Source organism: Phyllobates terribilis, unplaced genomic scaffold (genome assembly GCF_046119375.1).
Source record: "Phyllobates terribilis strain yellow unplaced genomic scaffold, ASM4611937v1 Scaffold_12__6_contigs__length_324123572, whole genome shotgun sequence".
NCBI classification, from domain to species: Eukaryota; Metazoa; Chordata; class Amphibia; order Anura; family Dendrobatidae; genus Phyllobates; species Phyllobates terribilis.
Window position 1 is genome coordinate 40,646,254 of NW_027362772.1, and position 22,558 is coordinate 40,668,811.

Consider the following 22,558-nt stretch of genomic DNA (forward strand, 5'->3'; position numbering starts at 1 on the left):
GTTTTGCAGGTCCACTGGTCAAATCTCTCTATTTTCCTGCTTTTGGCATTTTTTGCCGTAAAAAAAAACCTGTAATAGTGTCTCCCTGACTGGTCAAACACCAATATATCTAATTAAAAGAGTCTGGTGTAGGCCAGAGAAACAGAACTGTGGTTTTCCTCTTCCCCAGTTCTATTCTCCTTTTTTTTACCCTTTTGACATTGATAGTGCGAGAGTAAGCTATTTTACTTTATTTACAATGGGAAAGGCACGTGGCAAGGGACGTGGAAATTGACGATCTGGTGATCATGCATGTAGAGGGCGGGGCCGTGGCCAAGGTGAAAATGTGCCACAACCAACATCTTCTCACTCCCACTTCTTGACCAAATTACTAGGGAAGCACACTACAACACCAGTGTTGCGAACTGATCAGTGTGAACAGGTTTTTAATTGGATAGCAGATAATACTTCCAGTTACCTGGGCACTACCATCTTCGGTCTGTCTTCCACACAGTCAAGTTTTAGTAGTCGTGGGTCTCGATCGCATATTCCTCCTCACCCTGATGGTACTTCCTCCCACCATGCCGAGTGTCATCTGACAGCAACTGATCCCACACTTGGACACTCTGAAGAGCTGTTCACTGGTCCATTTCCATATTTGTGCCCCTTGCCTGCTCCATTTGAAGTGGTGGAAGAGGAGATCCCAAGTAGCAATGCCCAAATATTTGAACTGCCAGGGCCATAGGAAGTCGACGCTGGCAATTTGTCACAAGAGGTGGACGATGATGAGACACAATTGCCACAAAGTGAGGAGGAGGATCGTGGTGCGCAAGTGAAGAGGAGGAGGTGGTGGATGATCTAGTAACTGACCCAACGTGGCAGAAGGATACGCAGAGTGAGGCCAGCAGCACACAAGGGGAGGGAGGCAGAGTACCCCAACAGGCAGGAAGAAGCAGTGTGGTGGCCGCACACAGAAGGCAGGCAACAGTTCCCCGTAACACCAACACGAGGGACGTTGCCAGTACAACCGGTAAGTCTTTCAGAGTCTGGAATTTTTTTAAAGACTCTGCTGATAACCCCAAAAAGGCCATTTGTACCACCTGCCATGCCAGCATCAGCAGGGGTGACAAAACTACGAGCCTGACCACCACCAGCATGATCAGGCATATGTCAGTAAAGCACCCGACTTTGTGGGGCGTAACCCAGGGTCCACTACCAGTGTCAGCGTGTGTCACCACTGCTTATTCCGCTCTTCTGCGTGTAAGAGATCCCCCTGTTGTGCGTGCAAGGCAATCCCCTGTCCACACTGCATGCAAAGATGCCCCTTCCTCTCAGTCTTCACTAGTTCTGGCAGTTTCTCAAGAAACAGCATCAACGTAAACGTCCACGTCCCACCGCAGCGTTCAATTGTCCATATCCCAGAGCTTTGAACGAAAGTGCAAATTTGCAGCCAACACCCCACAGGCCACAGTCCTAAATTCGCACATTTCATGACTAGAGATGAGCAGTGTTCGACTCGAACTGTTCGCCAATCTCAAATTCGAGCTGTTTTGGGCGTTGTTCGAGCCGTTCGGCGAACACGAACGATTTGAAAAAAATTCGGCTGTTCGAGGTTATGTTTGATAACTGTTCGTGCACCAAAATCATAACTGGATTTTTTCTCAGTAATGCTGAAAATTAATGATAATATGCAGTTTGAGTGTACAGCGGCGCGGGGGGAGGGGCATGTGATGGATCTCTGCATAAATAATGAAGATCTCCATTATTTTTTCTCTTTCCCACATTTACAGTGGGGAGGTGCAATCTGTCATCCTATCAGCATCGCACACACGGAGTGAAGTGCTTTTTTTCACACAAGCAAAGGCATGTGTCATTGGCAGTGTATGTCACATGTCCTTGCCCTATAAGACACAACCATTTTACCAGTCGCCACCATTTTCTCACTGCTGCAGCTGCATGTTAGATGGCACCGCTGTTGCTGTGTGCACTATACTTTGTTAATTTCAAGCCAATTTTCGCACAAATCTACAGCTTGGGAGTAGGGAATAGTTTTGATTGCAGTCCTTTTGAGGACTAGGTTACATCATTTCCTACGACTTTTATCAGGCAGGTCTGTGCTCTTAAATAGATAGTTTGGGAGTAAAGACTAATTGTAATTGCAGTCCTTTTGAGGGCTAGGTTACATTGGTTCCTATCGATTTTATCACGCAGGTCGGTGCTCTTAAATAGATAGGTTGGGAGTAAAGACTAATTGTAATTGCAGTCCTTTTGAGGGTTAGGTTACATCAGTTCCTATCACTTTTTGCCAGGCAGGTCTGTGCCAGTGCTGTGCAAGTTTTTTTTCACAGCATTTGGCTAAATCTAGCAAAGCAAATCCTTTTTGGCCTCTTGCAGTGTGTGTTTGTCAGTGGAGTAGCCTATCTGTGCTGCAAGCTACACCACCTGTGTCTAGAATACACATTTTTTTACTGCACCTAGTGAATTAAAACCTTTTGGGCATAGCATCATTCTATTAATCCATCTATACTAACCTCCACCAGGTTGCAAATTCAATATAATTTTTATCTGCATCTAGCTCTGAAAAAATATTTAGGCTTGTAGCAGTGTGTGGGACTTGGTCTATTAGTCCATCTATACTAACCTCCACCAGGTTGCATATTCAAACTAATTTTTATCTGCATCTAGCTCTGAAAAAATATTTGTGCTTCGGCTTGTAGCAGAGTATGGGACTTGTACTATTAGTCCATCTATACTAACCTCCACCAGGTTGCAAATTCAAAATACTTTTTTGCTGCATCTAGCCCGGAAAATAATTTTGGGCTTCGTAGCTGTGTGTGGTACTCATTGTATTAGGCCATCTATACCAAGCTCCACCAGCTTTGAAATTAATAATAATTTTTAGCTGCATCTTGCCTGTAAACTAATTTTGGGCATATTAGCAGTGTGTGGTACTCATTCTATTAGGCCATCTATACTAAGCTCCACCAGCTTTGAAATTAATAATAATTTTTAGCTGCATCTTGCCTGGAAAATAATTTTGGACATAGTAGCAGTGTGTGGTACTCATTGTATTAGGCCATCCATACCAAGCTCCACCAGCTTTGAAATAAATAATAATTTTGCTGCTAACGCTTTATCACAATTCAATTGGCAGATTTTCACAGAGCTCCTCTCCAACGCACACCCATCGGGCAACAGTTGCCCACCCTCCCTATGGGATCTAGTGGCGAATAGTTGATGCCATTAATCAGAGCGTCAGTTGCCGTGTCGACGTGGCAAGCATACGGTAAGTCATGGGAAGAGTGGACACGACTAGTAGCAGGTAGACGGGTTGACCAATGTGAACAAGCCAGATTACAAGTCACCATAGAATTTCTCCACCAGCTAATGATGAGGGGCATATCAGGGATGTCAGCGCAGCGGTGTCTGACCGGAGTAGCATTTCACTTCCAACTACTGAATTGGGGAGATGTGACAAAGAGATTCATCATCAGACAATCCATAAAAGGGTGGAAAAGGGATCAGCCAAGTCAGGAGTGTAGAAGTCCCGTCCCGTGTCACTAAAACTGGTTTCTCACATCATATCCTTAACACCATTAACATGACACTCACAATTTGAAGCAACACTACTATCTACTGCATCTGCGATCGCCTTCTTCGGGGCGCTATGCATAAGCGAATTAGTCCCTCAATCCAAAATTAACACCAGTGGAGGCTTATTACACCAGGACGTAGTCATAGCCAATAATGCAATACGTCTACGCATACGCCAATCGAAAATGGTTCCAGCGGGCAGGGGCACTTGGGTACTTCTACAACCCACAAACGGTACACTGAGTCGGGTATCAATGGTAAAAACATATATAACCATCAGATCACAAAGTAATTTCTTCCTATCACACATTGATGGAACGCCATTATCAAGATACCAGTTCCAAGCTATATTTAATAAATGCATAACATCGGCAGGGAACCACCCCAAAGATTACGGGACACACTCATTCTGCATAGGCGCGGCCATGGAAGCAGCAAGAGCAGGACTGTCAGAAACTGAAGTTCAGAGGATAGGGAGATGGCGATCCACGTGTTTGATACATAAGACCGGACTTGTTATCCTAACGTGGTTTGTTTCTTTTACAGGTGACGCTAAGCCAACAGTGTGGGTGATAGGCCACTCGTATATATATCGGGCAGAAAAAAGGGTGAATGTCCGCCCAGGCGGGAGTAAATTAGAGTTTCATAACACATATTTCAACTGGAGAGGTATTAGAGGCCTATTATGGCCACAGGTACTAATGGAGGTAATCACGGTAGGGAGAGAGGCAAGAGGTCCGGTCATCTTAGTTATACAGGCCCGGGGAAATGACCTAGGTCATCACAAGAGCGCATAACTAATGGCAATAATGAAACTAGACACTGAGCGCTTCAGAGAATTTTTCACAAAACTAACGATAGTATGGTCAGAGATTGTGCCGATAGCGGTATGGCAAGGTGCGCGAGACATCACGGCCATCAAACGGACAAGGCGGGTAATAAATATTCGGATGCCAGAATTTAGAAGAGACAGAGGCGGTGTAGTGATACAACACCGACAACTGGAAGGAGATAAAGCAAGCCTCATACTGCCTGACGGTGTTCACTTAATGTATATTGGACTGGATATATTCCTGTCAGGATTCCAGGACGGAGTGGAACAAGTGTTAAGAGTGATGGATGGGGGTCAGAGTCCTGCATACGAGTATTCAGGATCCTCCGTGGCCTGGAAATAGAAAGGACATGTTGGAGAGTTACACTTGTTGGCCAACTTGCCAATGTGGAGACCCAGGGCATGCTGCAACAAGCTGAATTATTTTAGAAATAAAATGCCTTTCTAATGGAATGAGTATGAAAAGTTAATAAAGCTGTGACCGATCCTCACCCATCCAGTTGTAAGAGTTACATTATTATATTGTCAAGGAAAGGGGGGCGGTAGGGGGGCTGAGCATCTGGGTTTGGTTTGGGGTCCCCACAGTCTGCCAAGGCTAGATGCATTTAAAAATTCTTATTAGATACACAGGCGGTGCAGCTTGCTTCGCAGCTGGGCTACTACGCCCAAAGTATTGACTAGGCTTGATGCAGTTAAAAATTCTACGCTGACTAACAGACACTGAAGCTTTGGAGCAGAACTCTGAGTAAACAGCTCTTCAGTCTCAACCATCTGTGTTACCCCAAGCCATAGTGTATGTAGTTTATTACAGTTAAAAGGGGGGGGCCACCCAACGCACCTGGAATTGACGATGCCAATTTCACGCAAAACACAGCAAGGGGATTCCAAAAATAGTCTCCATTTTTTCCAAAAATTGTTGCACAGACACCACTTAAGTGGCATCAATTGCCCCAGAGTTGCTTAAAACGGTCGGTGAGGTGATTTTACCAAATCCTCAAGCATTTAGTCTCCCCAGTATGCCACAGGGGTAGAAAAGTCCTTGCAGATCCATGATTTGTTCATCTTTATGAACGTGAGTCTGTCTACATACTCAGTCGACAGCAGCGTGCGCTTATCTGGCAGCACACCACCAGCAGCGCTGAACACATGTTCAGAGAGAACGCTGGCTGCAGGGCATGACAAGATCTCCAAGGCTTGAGAGGCAAGCTCCATCCGTTTTTCCAGATTGGAAGCCCAAAATGAGCAAGGGTGCAGTGACACAGTCATACCTTCGATATTCACTTGGAGATACTCCTGTACCATCCTCTCTAGGCGTTGACTATGTGTCAGACTTCTTGTCTCCTGGGGCCTTGCAAAGAATGGTCTAAAAAAGTGGTGAAACGATTCCACAAAATTGCTGTTACCAGCAGATACTGTGTTACTGTTATGGTTTGAGTGATGAAGACTCGACAGTCCCACGGTTTGCAAGTTAGAACTGTGAGATTCACTACGTGCACCACTGGTGTCTTGTGGAAAAGCACATGTAAGATTCTGCAACAGCCTCTGCTGATACTCCTGCATGCGTGAATCCCTTTCTATGGCAGGGATTATTTCGGCAAATTTACTTTTGTACCGGGGATCTAAGAGTGTGGCAACCCAGTAGTCGGGATTACTTCGAATTCTGACAATCTGAGGGTCATGTTGCAGGTAGTGCAGCAAGAAGGCACTCATGTGTCCTGCGCATCCAGGAGGACCAAGTCCTTGTTGTGTTGGTAGCGAGGTAAGAATCATGCTTCCTTCCTCTGCCCTCTCCCCCCAACCTCGCACAACAGAAATGTGATTAAGGTCTCCCTCATCTTATGAGTCTTACATGCTCATCGCCAGTTCGTCCTCCACTTCTTCCTCGGCTCCAGCACCTTCCTCAACAGTTTGGCAGCTACCATGCGCCCTGGTTAATCCCTCTCCCCTACCATCCCATGCCTGCCGCCTTGGTGTTGCCGACCGTTGGGACCTTGGAGATGTTATTCCTTCCGCATACGGCTCCTCTTCTACTTCCTCCACCTCCTCTTGTCCCACCACCTGACTCTGAATTCTGTTTAATGTGTGCTCCAGCATGTAAATCACCAGAATAGTCATGCTGATAATTGCATCGTCGTCTGCACTAAACATCTTCGTCGCCATTTCAAAACTGCGCAGAAGGGTGTGTGGCGCCCCTGAGGGTTCAGTCGCTACAGTGTTACTGCATCTCACCCAGAGGTGTGGTATCTCACCATCAGGTAAGGAAGGAGTATGGCTCGGGACCCTAACACCTGCATCCAAAACATACCCGCAGTGGGGGTAGGGCGAGATTGCTCCTAAGGGAGAGCACAGTACTAGCTCCCTAGCTGGTGGGATGGTCCTATGTAGTGGGTGTGGGTGGAGAAAGCAGCTTAGGGGAGCACATGACAGGGAGAGTATAAATAGGAAGCCATCTTAGAAAGAGCAAGCCAGTCAGAGGAGAAGTGACAGGAGCAGAGGCTCTGCATGAGCTCTGCTCCGGAGGCGGGCATAGCCAGGGAGGCCCTGGACTGAAGGAGAGAAGAGAGGAGTGGGAGCAGGAAGGCTCCAGGAACCTAAGGGACCCTAGGGGTACGGGCCATGCAGAAGGCCACCCGTACGTCCGCTGCTACCAGGAGGTAGAGGGGTCAGGCCAGATAAGGGGAACCGGTGCCTCAACTAGTGGAGAAACAGCAAGGCTCAACTAGAAACCAGAGGCTGCAGTATTTCATGTACTGCAGGCCAAAGTCCACACCAGTCTCACTAAGAAGGTAACCACATAGGACCTAGGGGACGGAACACACGTCGCCCGCCAAGGCCCGAGGATACCGGATAGAAGTGTCACTGGGTGTGAGGTGCAGGGAGAAGGCCAGAGAAAGGACACACAGAAGGGGGTCCTGCTAAGTACTCCGGAGCTATCTGGGGGTGGACTGAGCCCCTCACTGAGTACGCACAGCACGGCGGGGGAGATTGATCTGGTACCTGTAATCTGGACTGCAACAACTGTGAGTAAAGATCTTGGGACTGCATCACATGGACTCTGTGTTAATTACTGACTCCCTGCACTACAAACACCATCATCCCTCCACACTGCCCTGAAGCTACACTCTTCCTGTGAGGAGTAATAATACCATTGCTGCAAAACCACCAGCTTCAGAGGACTGTTCTGCAGCAGCGGCCCCTTTGGCCACACTCCACAGGTGGCATAGTCAGACATTATAAAACCCATATATATAAATTAACAATGGATTCACCGCCCTGGGTCACGGACCGGGTCGCCGCCACAGTGACTACAACCCCCAGCGTCTACCGGCCCGGCTACCGGTACCTCACGGCCCAGGGGGCATGTCAACTTCATAGGTCCGTGATATGAGACCACTTCTGCAGCGTGATTTGCCCCACCTCTGGATCTCGTTGGCCCAGGCTATACATCAGAACATATTGCACCAGGGCTTGTTGGTGCTGCCACAGTCACTGCAACATGTGCAGAGTTCAATTCCAACGTATTGGCACATCGCATTTCAGCCGGTGAACTGGCAGGCCCAACGACTTCTGTAGAGATGTAAGTCGTTGAGCTGCGGGATGCGAATGGCGGAAGTGAGCACACAGCGACCGTGCCCTCTGCAGAAGGCCATCTAGTCTGGGATAGTGGGCAAAAAATTGCTTGACAACAAGGTTCAACACGTGAGCCATACAAGGCACGTGTGTGACATTGCCCTGGTGAAGGGCCGCAACCAGGTTTGCAGCATTGTCGCACGCGGCCTTCCCTGGTTGCAGGTCCAGTGGAGACAACCATTCATGAAACTGGGTCTCCAGAGCTGACCACAACTTCTCAGCTGTGTGACTCACATTTCCCAGACATTTCAAAGTAAACACCACCTGATGCCGTTGAGCCCTGCTGCCAGCATAGTAAGGAGGTGTGCAGGATTCCTTCTACCCAGTTAGAATGCGGGTGGCATTACCAGACAGGCTTTGGGTGCAGGTGGAGGACCGAGAGGAGGTTGAGGAGGCAGAACCAGTGGAGGAACTTCTAGATAAAGAGGCTTGAAGTACAACTCGTGGGGACGGCAAGACTTGGACAGCAGCCACTTGTCCTGCTGTCACCATAGTTACCCAGTGCCCAGTCAGCGACATGTAACGCCCCTGTCCATGCCTACTCGCCCAAGTGTCTGTGGTGAAATGCACCCTGTCACACACAGAGTTTCTCAGAGAAGAGGTGATGTTGTGTGCGACATGCTGGTGGAGCGCAGGCACACCTTTCTTTGAGAAATAGTGCCGACTGGGCATCTGATACTGGGGCACTGCGACGGACATAAGGTCTCGAAAACCCTCTGTGTCCACCAGGCGGAAAGGCAGCATTTCTGTAGCCAAGAGCTTGTAGATGGTGAAATTCAACCTCTTAGCTTTCTCATGGCTAGAAGGAAATGGTATTTTACTTGTCCACAACTGAGGGACCGAGGGCTGGCTGTTGTGCTTAGATGGGGTTGAGTAGGGTGTCCCCGGAAAACTTGCCGGTCTATGAGGAAGATGCAGGCAGAAAATTTGGTTGCCTTGATCCAAAGGAGGTGCTCTTGATGTCAGAGAGCGCTCAACACCAGCTGGTGTTTCCACTTCCAAATGAAATGATGACCTGCCAATCACATTGGCTGATGCGGGTAAAGAGGTGGCAGATCTGCGTCCAAAAACATGTGTGACTGCTGTCCCCCCAGTCACAGAGGATGAAGAAGCCGCGGATGCACAAGATGGGGCAGACCATGATTGGCATGGCCCGCTAGGCCGCATTGTAGCACAGTGAGCTTCCCACTGCAACTTATTCTTCATATCCATATGACGGTTCATGCATGAAGTACTCAAACTATGGATTTTTTGGCCTCTACTTAGCTTTTGGTGACAAATATTACAGATAACATGAGTTGGGTCATCCTTATCGATCTGAAAAAATACCCAGGCTATGCAAGGCTTAGAGCCCATGCGACCTGAAGAGCCACTACGACTTGAGGTCAGAGGCAGAGTTGTGGTTGAGGATGCAGTTGTTGACGTGCTTCCAGTACTCCATCTCTGTCCTGGAAGGAGCAACCTAACCTCGTCGTCAATAGCATCTGTGATGCCCAGCTGCGCTTGGTATCACAGATCCTAGAAGAGTGCATTGATGGAATCCTCCAAGAGAGGTGCTTCTCACCAGATACCACAGGTGGCGTCACGAACTCTTATAAAATTAACAATTATCCACTCTTTTAAAGACTGATCCCAGGGTACGGGCCTGAGAGCCTACCCCCGCGACAGCCCAAAGGCCAGGCAAAGGCCTGGGTACCATGTCATCCCCATCCCCTGGGCTAGTCACATCCTCCTCCACCTCCTCTGCTGACCTCATCGACTGGCTGACTGTGGGTTGACAGTAAGTGGGATCTCCAACCTCGTCATCATCACCCTGTGTGTTCTCACACCCGTCGTCCTCAGAGCCAACCTCTTCCTGCCCTGACCGAAAAGTCAAGTTGTCACTCCAATCAGGTTTTTGAGTCTCATCATCGTCTTCATCATTGTCTCCACCAACAGGAGTTACAGTTTGGGAACGAGGGTCTACATTATGCTCAGAACCTTCTTCATCTGGTCCTGGATCTGACTCATAAAGATTCTGGGTATCAGTGCAGATCATTTCCTTGTCTGGATTAACAGAAGCTCTGGAGCAGACCTCCGTTTCCCAGGTTATAGTATCTCATATATACATCTCCACCTTCCTCCTCAGACCAGCAGAGGGAGCCCATTAGGTATATAAATAGGGAAGGTGGAGCTAGGAAGTTCATTTCCTCTGAAGAGTTCCTGCAGTAGAGAAGCCTAAAAGAGGTCAGTCTGCAGTGGAGCTCAGTCTAGTCTAGAGAACTCAGTTAATAGTTCAGCAGTGGAGCACGAGGCTCCTGTTAGCTAGATTCAGGGAGCCCAGTTAGAGCTTAAGGTGTGCCGGCACCATAAGATCGTTGAAGCGCGGCAAGTTGCCGTTAGTGTGTATACCCTAGTTAGGGCCCGAGTAGGCCGAAGGCGAATGGAGAATTAGTACATAGGGCGCAGAGGAGCTTAACCAGCTCACCCTGAAGCAATTACCAGACACCGGATCCGAGCTTACCGGGATCTCTATGACCCAGTAAGGCATAACCGGAATCCCTGGAGAACAACAAGTCCCAGGATCGCTAAGGTGCTGATACATAACAGAGCCAGGAGAAGCTGAGGCCCCGCATACTGGGAGCGTGAACTCCAAGACAAAGCCCTACCACAAGGTCAGTCAGCGCAGGACACAAATAATGTTAGGCCTAGCTCCAGGCAGGTCAGAAATTTACTACGCAGAGGCAAGAAACTGGAGGCCCTACACCCGTTCATTGGGGAGGATCCTGATATGCACCCTTCACCCTACAGTGCTCCGGGATGGGCCTGAATTTCCACCAGTAAAAGGTCCTGAATTGACTACCGTGTCCGCTCCCGTTCTTGTTCTAACCCAGCTGGGTCACGCCTGTCCTGCATTCCCCCTGCATACGCTTTTCTGAGGCCTAGCTCCACCTGTGGGGAGCTATACCATCGAGCTGCCTTATCACCAGCCTCAATGGACTACTGCAGCGCTGGTGCTTCTCACCAGATACCAGAGGTGACGTCACAAACTCTTATAAAATTAACAATTATCCACCCTTTTAAAGACTGATCCCAGGGTACGGGCCCGGGAGCCTACCCCCGCGACAGCCCAAAGGCCAGGCAAAGGCCTGGGTACCATGTCATCCCCATCCCCTGGGCTAGTCACATCCTCCTTCACCTCCTCTGCTGACCTCATCGACTGGCTGACTGTGGGTTGACAGTAAGTGGGATCTCCAACCTCGTCATCATCACCCTGTGTGTTCTCACACCCGTCGTCCTCAGAGCCAACCTCTTCCTGCCCTGACCAAAAAGTCAAGTTGTCACTACAATCAGGTATTTGAGTCTCATCATCGTCTTCATCATTGTCTCCACCAACAGGAGTTATAGTTTGGGAAAGAGGGTCTACATTATGCTCAGAACCTTCTTCATATGGTCCTGGATCGACTCATAAAGATACTGGGCATCAGTGCAGATCATTTCCTCATCTGGATTAACAGAAGCTCTGGAGCAGAACTCCATTTCCCAGGTTATAGTATGAGTAAACAGCTGTGCAGACTCAACCATCTGTGTTACCCCATACTCAGACTGGCAGCTGGAGACTTGGGAGTAGGGTTGAGCATTCCGATACTGAAATATCGGGTATCGGCTGATATTCACGGTATCGGAATTCCGATACTTAATTCCGATACTTTTGCAATATCGTATACCGGAATCGGAAGTTCCCATAATGCAATGAGCCATTTTCATTTTATTCAGCCAATGAGGATCCTAAGAAGTGTGGGCACATCCTGTTAGGCAAGTAGGCATCTTAACTAATGGCATGGCTGTGATTGGCTGCTGAAATGATGTCATGATGCACTATAAAAGCCGCCGCCGCCATTTTGAGCTCACTCTGCTGTGAATTCAGTTAGGGATAGAACGCTGTTGTTCTGAGGGACAGTTTTAGCTACCTATTTGGTCTATTCTGCTTTACCCAAGCTACTTTATAAATCGCTGTGCCTTGCAGTGCTAGTGCACAGTTCTCTGTGCTGTTCACCGCTTTCTGCAAGGTCTGGTGTGTGAGTGCAGCTCACCCTGTAGTGTGTGCTTCAACCACGTCTGGTTGTAGTGCACTCAGTGTGTGTCACTGCCTCATACATTGTCCTTTTTTGCCAATTCATAATTTTTCCTGATATCTCCTATTAGTGTGGTGGTTCCATCCGTATTCAGCTAAATTGGTTCCAAACACACTATATAGGAGTAGATAGAGACATTTTTTTGGTCTTGCAGCGCTAGTGCACAGTGCTCTGCATTTGTACTAGACATGAGCGTTGTTCTACTCGAACTGTTCGCCAATCTCAAATTCGAGCTGTTTTGGGCGGTGTTCGAGCCGTTCGGCGAACACGAACGATTTGAGAAAAATTCGGCTGTTCGAGGTTATGTTCGATAACTGTTCATGCACCAAAATCATAACTGGATTTTTTCTCAGTAATGATGAAAATTAATGTTAATACGCAGTTTGAGTGTACAGCGGGGTGGGGGCAGGGGCAGGGGATGGATCTCTGCAGGAATAATGAAGATCTCCATTTTTTTTTCTCTTTCCCACATTTACAGTGGGGAGGTGCAATCTGTCAGCCTATCAGCAGCGCACACACGGAGCGAAGTGCTTTTTTTTCACACAAGCAAGGGCATGTGTCATTGGCAGTGTATGTCACATGTCCTTGCCCTATAAGACCAAGCCATTTTCCACGTCGCCACCATTTTCTCACTGCTGCAGCTGTGTGTTAGATGGCACCGCTGTTGCTGTGTGCGCTATATCTTGTTAATTTCAAGCCAATTTTCGCGCAAATCTACAGATAGCTTGGGAGTAGGGAATAGTTGTGATTGCAGTCCTTTTCAGGACTAGGTTACATCAGTTCCTATCAGTTTTTGCCAGGCAGGTCTGTGCCAGTGCTGTGCAAGTTTTTTTCACAGCATTTGGCTGAATCTAGCAAAGCTAATCCTTTTTGGCCTATTGCAGAGTGTGTTAGTCAGTGGAGTAGCCTATCTGTGTTGCAAGATATACCACCTGTGTATAGAATACCAATTTTTTTACTGCACCTAGTGAAGTAAAATCTTTTGGGCATAGCATCATTCTATTAGTCCATCTATACTGACCTCCATCAGGTTGCAAATTGAATATAATTTTTTTCTGCATCTAGCTCTGAAAAAATATTTGGGCTTCTAGCAGTGTGTGGGACTTGTTCTATTAGTCCATCTATACTGACCTCCATCAGGTTGCAAACTGAATATAATTTTTTTCTGCATCTAGCTCTGAAAAAATATTTGGCCTTCTAGCAGTGTGTGGGACTTGTTCTATTAGTCCATCTATACTGACCTCCATCACGCTGCAAATTCAAAATAATTTTTTGTCTGCATCTAGCTCTGAAAAAATATTTGGCCTTCTAGCAGTGTTTGGGACTTTCTCTATTAGTCCATTTATACTGACCTCCATCAGGTTGCAAATTAAAAATAATTTTTATCTGCATCTACTTCTGAAAAAATATTTGGGCTTCTAGCTGTGTGTGGGACTTGTTCTATTAGTCCATCTATACTGACCTCCATCAGGTTGCAAACTGAATATAATTTTTTTCTGCATCTAGCTCTGAAAAAATATTTGGCCTTCTAGCAGTGTGTGGGACTTTCTCTATTAGTCCATCTTTACTGACCTCCATCAGGTTGCAAATTCAAAATAATTTTTTGTCTGCATCTAACTCTGAAAAAATATTTGGCCTTCTAGCAATGTGTGGGACTTTCTCTGTTAGTCCATCTATACTGACCTCCATCAGGTTGCAAATTAAAAATAATTTTTATCTGCATCTACCTCCGAAAAAATATTTGGGCTTCTAGCTGTGTGCGGGACTTGTTCTATTAGTCCATCTATACTGACCTCCATCAGGTTGCAAACTTAATATAATTTTTTTCTGCATCTAGCTCTGAAAAAATATTTGGCCTTCTAGCAGTGTGTGGGACTTTCTCTATTAGTCCATCTATACTGACCTCCATCAGGTTGCAAATTAAAAATAATTTTTATCTGCATCTACCTCTGAAAAAATATTTGGGCTTCTAGCTGTGTGTGGGATTTGTTCTATTAGTCCATCTATACTGACCTCCATCAGGTTGCAAACTGAATATAATTTTTTTCTGCATCTAGCTCTGAAAAAATATTTGGCCTTCTAGCAGTGTGTGGGACTTTCTCTATTAGTCCATCTATACTGACCTCCATCAGGTTGCAAATTAAAAATATTTTTTTTCTGCATCTAGCTCTGAAAAAATATTTGGCCTCCTAGCAGTGTGTGGTACTTTCTCTATTAGTCCATCTATACTGACCTCCATCAGTTTGCAAATTAAAAATAATTTTTTGTCTGCATCGAGCTCTGAAAAAATATTTGGGCTTCTAGCAGTGTGTGGGACTTTCTCTATTAGTCCATCTATACTGACCTCCATCAGGTTGCAAACTGAATATATTTTTTTTCTGCATCTACCTCTGAAAAAATATTGGGCTTCTAGCTGTGTGTGGGACTTGTTCTATTAATCCATCTATACAGACCTCCATCAGGTTGCAAACTGAATATTATTTTTTTCTGCATCTAGCTCTGAAAAAATATTTGGGCTTCTAGCTGTGTGTGGGACTTGTTCTATTAGTCCATCTATACTGACCTCCATCAGGTTGCAAACTGAATATAATTTTTTTCTGCATCTAGCTCTGAAAAAATATTTGGCCTTCTAGCAGTGTGTGGGACTTGTTCTATTAGTCCACCTATACTGACCTCCATCAGGTTGCAAATTCAAAATAATTTTTTGTCTGCATCTAGCTCTGAAAAAATATTTGGCCTTCTAGCAGTGTGTGGGACTTGTTCTATTAGTCCATCTATACTGACCTCCATCAGGTTGCAAACTGAATATATTTTTTTTCTGCATCTACCTCTGAAAAAATATTTGGGCTTCTAGCTGTGTGTGGGACTTGTTCTATTAGTCCATCTATACTGACCTCCATCAGGTTGCAAATTGAATATAACTTTTTCCTGCATCTAACCCAGCCAATAGTTTTGGCCTAATACCACAGTTTGGCCACTCAGCTCTGCTCGGTTCCCATCCATTGTTTTTTTGTGCAAACAACTCCAGAGTTGTGAATTAGTTAACCACCAAAATGAGTGGAAAAAGGCCTGCTGCTGGTGGAAAGGGGAATAGGCATGTTGGGAAGGGGGAAAAAGGTTGTGTCCGTGGGGTAGGTGTTAATGCAACAGTAACATCTGCAGAAGAAAGACCATCTTCCAGCCAAACTAAAATGTCTACTTCTTTTAGCGGACAATGTGAGAAGATCCCTTTCTTACGGACACGCCAATCGCTACAAATTCCAGATGAGGCACAAAAACAGCAGGTGCTTCAACGGATATCAAGTGCCCCTTTAAGTGGGCTCTCCTCCACATCAACTTCAACATCACAAATACTCCAGTCCTCAAAGGTGTCACCCCAATCGCACTTGCTTCCTCACAGCTCCCAAATCTCCAGCTGCCCGTCTGATTTTGAGGTAGAACAGATGGTTGAGTCTGCAGAGCTGTTTACTCATACTATAGCCTGTGAATCACAGGTCGACTCCAGTGCTTCTGTGAATCCAGACGAGGAAATGATCTGCACTGATGCCCAGAATCTTTATGAGTCGGATCCAGGACCAGACGCAGAAGGTTCTGACCATAATGTAGACCCTCATTCCCAAACTGTAACTCCTGTTGGTGGAGACAATGAGGAAGACGATGATGAGACTCAAATACCTGATTGGAGCGACAACTTTAGTTTTTTGTCAGGGCAGGAACAGGTTGGCTCTGAGGACGACGGGTGTGATAACGCACAGGGTGATGATGATGAGGTTGGAGATCCCACTTACTGTCAACCCACAGCCAGCCAAGAGATGAGGTCAGCAGAGGAGGTGGTGGAACATGCTAGTGACGACGAGGTCAGGTTGTGCCTTCCTGGACAGAGACGTAGTACTGGAAGCACGTCAACAACTGCATCCTCAAACACAACTCTGCCTCTCACCACAAGTCGTGGTGGCTCTTCAGGTCGCATGGGTGCTAAGCCTTGCATAGCCTGGGCATTTTTTCAGATCGATAAAGATGACCCAACTCGTGTTATCTGTAACATTTGTCAGCAAAAGCTAAGTAGAGGCCAAAAAATACATAGTTTGAGTACTTCATGCATGAACCGGCACATGGACATAAAGCATAAGTTGCAGTGGGAAGCTCAGTGTGCTACAATGCGGCCTAGCTGGCCAGGCCAACCACTGTCTGCCATATCTTGTGCATCCGCGGCCTCTTCATCCTCTGTGACTGGGGGGACAGCAGTCACACCTGTTTTGGGGCGCAGACCTGCCACCTCTTTACCCGCAACAGCCAGCGTGATTGGCAGGTCATCATTTTCTTTGGAGGTGGTAACACTAGCTGGTGTTGAGCACTGTCCGACATCGATAGCACCACCTTTGGATCAAGGCAACCTAACATGTCCGCCTGCATCTTCCTCACAGACCGGCAGTTTGCCGGGGACACCCTTATCAACCCTGTCTAAGCACAATAGCCAGCCCTCGGTCCCTCAGATGTGGACAAGTAAAAGACCATTTCCTCCTAGCCATGAGAAAGCTAAGAGGTTGAATTTCACCATCTGCAAGCTCTTGGCTACAGAAATGCTGCCTTTCCGCCTGGTGGACACAGAGGATTTTCGAGACCTTATGTTCGTCGCAGTGCCCCAGTACCAGATGCCCAGTCGGCACTACTTCTCAAAGAAAGGTGTGCCTGCGCTCCACCAGCATGTCGCACACAACATCATCGCTTCTTTGAGAAACTCTGTGTGTGACAGGGTGCATTTCACCACAGACACTTGGACGAGTAGGCATGGACAGGGGCGTTACATGTCGCTGACTGGGCACTGGGTAACTATGGTGACAGCAGGACAAGGGGCTGCTGTCCAAGTCTTGCAGTCCCCACGAGTTGTGCGTCAATCCTCTTTATGTCAAAGTTCCTCCACTGCTTCTACCTCCTCAACCTCCTTTCGGTCTTCCACCTGCACCCAAAGCCTGTCTGGTCATGCCACAAGCTTTCTAACTGCGCAGAAGGGATCCTGCACACCTCCTTACTATGCGGGCAGTAGGGCTCAACGTCATCAGGCGGTTTTTACTATGAAATGTCTGGGAAATGTGAGTCACACAGCTGAGGAGTTGTGGTCAGCTCTGGAGAACCAATTTCATGAATGGTTGTCTCCACTGGACCTGAAACCAGGGAAGGCCGTGTGCGACAATGCTGAAAACCTGGGTGCGGCCCTTCGCCGGGGCAATGTCACACACGTGCCTTGTATGGCTCACGTGTTGAACCTGGCTGTCCAGCAATTTTTATCCCACTATCCCAGACTGGATGGCCTTCTGCAGAGGGCACGGTCGCTGTGTGCTCACTTCCGCCGTACGCATCCCGCAGCTCAGCGACTTACATCTCTACAGAAGTCGTTGGGCCTGGCACTTCTCCGGCTAAAATGCGATGTGCCTTCCCGGTGGAATTGAACTCTGCACATGTTGCAGCGACTGTGGCAGCACCGACAAGCCCTGGTGCAATACGTTCTGACGTATAGCCTGGGCCAACGAGATCCAGAGGTGGGGAAAATCACGCTGGAGGAGTGGTCTCAGATCAGGGACCTATGCACCCTTCTGCACAGATTTGAAATGGCGACGAAGATGTTTAGCGCTGACGATGCCATTATCAGCATGACTATTCCAGTGATTTACATGCTGGAGTACATGTTAAACAGAATTCGGAGTCCGGTGGTGGCACAAGAGGAGGTGGAGGAAGTAGAGGAGGAGGAGTTGTATGCGGAAGGGCTAACATCTGAAGGTCCAGAAGGTCGGCAGCACCAAGGCGGCAGGCATGTGAGGGTGGGGGAGATGGTTTTACCAGGGCGCATGGTAGCAGCTAAACTAGTGAGGAAGGTGCAGGAGCCCAGGAAGAAGTGGAGGAAGAACTGATGGAAGACTCATCAGATGAGGGAGATCTTGATCACATTTCTGTTGTGCGAGGTTGGGGGGAGAGGACAGAGGAAGGAAGCATGATTGTTACCTCGCCACCAACACAACAGGGACTTGGTGCTCCTGGATGCGCAACACACATGAGTGCCTTCTTGCTGCACTACCTGCAACATGACCCACAAATTGTGAGAATTAGAAATAATCCTGACTACTGGGTTGCCACACTGTTAGATCCCCGGTACAAAAGTAAATTTGCAGAAATTATTCCTGCCATAGAAAGGGATGCACACATGCAGGAGTATCAGCAGAGACTGTTGCAGAATCTTACATGTGCTTTTCCACAAAACACCAGTGGTGCACGTAGTGAATCTCACAGTTCCAACTTGCCAACCGTGGGACCGTCAAGTGTTCAGCACTCAAACCGTAACAGAACCACAGTATCTGCTGGTAACATCAATTTTGCAGAATCATTTCACCACTTTTTTAGCCCATCCTTTGCAAGGCCACAGGAGATAAGAAGTCTGACACATAGTCAACCCCTAGAGACGATGTTACAGGAGTATCTCCAAGTAAACATTGAAGCCATGACTGTGTCACTGGACCCTTGCTCTTTTTGGGCTTCCAATCTGGATAAATGGCCGGAGCTAGCCACTTACGCCTTGGAGATCTTGTCATGCCCCGCAGCCAGCGTTCTGTCTGAACGTGTGTTCAGCGCTGCTGGTGGTGTTCTGACAGATAAGCGCACGCGGCTGTCCACTGATAATGTAGACAGACTCACCTTCATAAAGATGAACAAATCATGGATCCGAAACGACTTTTCTTCCCCTGTGTCATCCTGGGGAAAGTAAAAGCTTGATGATTGGTTAAAATCACCCTACCAACCGTTTTAAGCTTTCAAATTACTTATCATGTTTATCTGTATCTTGGCTGGAAAATAATTTGGGCTTTGTAGCAGTGTGCAGCACTGATTCTATTAGGCCATCTATAATAAGCTCCACCAGATTTAAAATTACTAATCATGTTTATCTGTATCTTGACTGGAAAATATTTTGGGCTTTGTAGCAGTGTGCAGCACTGATCCTATTAGGCCATCTATACTAAGCTCCACCAGATTTAAAATTAATAATAATTTTTAGCTGCATCTAGCCCGGAAAATATTTTTGGGGCTTCGAGATGCGCAAGACACATAAGTGCCTTCTTGCTGAACTACCTGCAACATGACCCTCATATTGTCAGAATTCGAAGTAATCATGGCTACTGGGTTGCCACACTCTTAGATCCCCCAAACTTTTCGATCAACCTTTTCATTTTAATAAAGACCAAAAAAATGGTCATTTTTGAAATTATAAGCATCAGCAGGTTATTAGAAGCTGAAATCAAACAGTTTTCAACTCAAAACTTTATTCTAGGTGATGTTACATTTTCACATAGGACCCCTTGTTCGAAAGGAGCTTCTGAACTCTCTCGTCCATTGAATTTGTCAGGTTTTGGATGGTTTCTGCTTCAATTGTTTTGCATGAGGACAGAATACCCTCCCAGAGCTGTTGCTTAGATGTGAACTGCCTCCCGCCATCATAGACACTCCTTTTGATGATGCTCCAGAGGTTCTGAATGGGTTAGAGGTCAGGGGAGCATGGGGGTCACACCATAAGTTTGTCCCCTTTTATGCCCATATCAGCCAGAGATGCAGATGTTTTATGTGCAGCATGAGATGGTGCATTATCATGCAAAAAAATGATCTTGCTGTGAAATACACGGTTCTTCTTCTTGAACCATGGCAGGAAGTGCTGTTTGAGAAAATCCACATACATTATGGAGTTCATCTTTAGCGCCTTCAGGGATCCTAAAGGGGCCGACAATCTCTCTCCCCATGATTCCAGCCCAAAACATTACTCCACCTCCTCCTTGTTGGCGCTGTAGCCGTGTTTGCGTTGGGTGTCCATCAACCAGCCATCCTCCACTCCATCCATCTGGACCATCGAGCGCTGCACGGCACTCATCCGTGAACAAAACAGTTTTGAAATCAGTCTTCATGTAATGTTTGGCCCACTGGAGCCGTTTCTGCTTGTGTGAAGTGGATAGAGGAGGTCGACAGGATGGCGTACGCACAGCTGCAAACCTCTGAAGGACCCTGCATCTTGTTGTTCGGGGGACGTTGGAGGCACCGGCAGCTTCAAAAACTTGTCTGCTGCTATGACAAGGCTTTTTTTGCCGCTGCTCTTTTAACCTGACGTAATTGCCTGTAGGAAAGAGTCCTCAATTTGCCCTTATCAGCACGCACACGTGTGTACTGTGAATCAGCTATATACTTCTTGATTGCCAAGACACTTCATCCTGATCATCGCACAATGTTGATTGTAGTCATGCCTTGACCTAAACACTCCACAATTTGTTGCTTCTCAGCAGCCGACACATCCTTTTTCTTTCCCATTTTGGCAGAAAATGTAGGCTGCTTAATAATGTGAGACAGCCTTCTTAAGTAGTCTTGCCTTTCATTGGACACACCTGCCAAACTAATTATCACAGGTGTCTGCAATTGCTTACAGTGATATAAAGAGCCCTGACACACATCACCATCAATGAGTTTAACTGACAAACAAACAAATTCTTCCCTTATCACTCCTAAACACTTCATGCATAATAATTTGGAACACAGTGTACATGTGCTTTTCCACAAAATACCAGTGGTTCACGTTGTGAATCTTACAGTTCTAACTTGCCAACCGTGGTCTGTATGGAGTTGTTCAATAAAGGGCCCAAAATTAAGATAACATAGATGGGAGAGGTCTCTAGGAATAGGAATTCCTAAGTATTTGATACCCTGTGAGGGCCAGGCAAAGTGAAAGTTGGACTGGATGGAATCCTATATGGATTTGGGGAGGGAGACATCGAGGGCCTCAGACTTCGCTGCATTGATTTTAAAATTTGGCCATGTAACAAAGTGATCTATTTCAGCCATAACAGCATGGATGGATATATGTGATTGAGTGATATATACTAGGACATCATCAGCAAATAGAGAGCACTTGTACTCGGTGCCTCCCACCTCAATCCACCTAATATTGGGGTTATTGCGAATTGATGAGAGCAGGTGCTCCGTCACTAGGATGTATAAGAGAGGGGACAGAGGACATCCCTGCCTTGTCCCATTGGTGATTGTGAAAGGTGATGAAAATGTTCTGATGCACCCCCTGGGCCTTGGGACACCCGGAGCCGGACCCTTTTTGGTGGATGCTGGTGGTTGTAGTCTTCGTGGCGGCGACCCGGTTCCGTGGCTCAGGGTGGTCAAACCAGTGGCGGAACTATTTATGTGGTTTTGATGTTTAAATGTCCGACTACGCCACCCGTGGATTGCGGTCAGAGTGAACCGCCGCTGCAGGGCAGACCGCTGAGGCTGGTGTTGTGGGTGCAGCAGAGCGTAGCATAACTCCCCAAGGGAGGAGTATAGCCTCAGGGCAGTGTATGCGGAGGATGGGGGTGATGGTGCAGGGCAGCAGCAGTAACGACACGGAGTCAGTGATGCAGTCCAGGGCCTTTACTCACAGTTCTTATTATCCAGACCACGTCTGCAGGTAACGGCTGCCCACGTCGTACTGTGCTCACCAGGTGAGGGGCTCAGACAACTCCCAGATAACTTTGGAGCACTTCACAGGACCCCCTTTGTGTGTCATTTGTCTGGCCTTTCTTACCAACCCTTCTGTCCGGCTGCCTCGGGCCACCTCTTGGTAAACTTGGCACCAGTTTCCCTGACCCTATGTGGTGCCTTCCTAGCAGGTGTAGCGAGGGGCTGCGCCACATAAAATGTCACAGCCTCCGGTTTCTAGCTGAGGGTCGTTTCCTGCCTCCACTAGTTTCGGGGACCGGTCTCCCCCTTTGGCCTGACCCCTCCACGCAGGTGGATTCGGGCGTGCGGTGGCGACTCACCCGTCCGCACCCCTGGGATCCCTTCATTCCTCATTCCTGGAGCCTTCTCCGCTCCTCTTCCTTCCTTCTCCCTCTTCCAGGCCTGGGCCTCTGTTACTAGGCCCGCCTCCGGAGCAGAGCTCATGCAGAGCCCCTGCTCCCTGCCACTTCTGCTCAGACTTCTCTGGACTGAACTAAGATGGTGCCCACCTTTTATACTCCCTTCTCAATGCACCCAGGAACTGCTTCCTCCCTGCTCCTGCACTACAGGGTTCCCCTTCCTCAGTGTTCCCTCCCCCCACTCCAGCCAGGGACAGGGACTGTCGTGCCCATCTCAGAGGCATATTGGTCGCCCTGCCCCACGGCAATGTGGTGTAATGCATGCAGGTGTCGGGTCCTGATCCACACTCAATCCTTACCTGAGAGTGAGATATCACACCTCTGGGTGAGGTGCAATACCTCTGTAGCAACCGAGCACTCAGGGTGCTACAGTTCCATTAATCTTCAGCCTAGGTGACGTATTGTGATACAGGGCTGTGATTTTGGCTATAAAAGGGTCCCCTAGACCCCTACCCCAAGCTTTTTAAGAGAATCATATA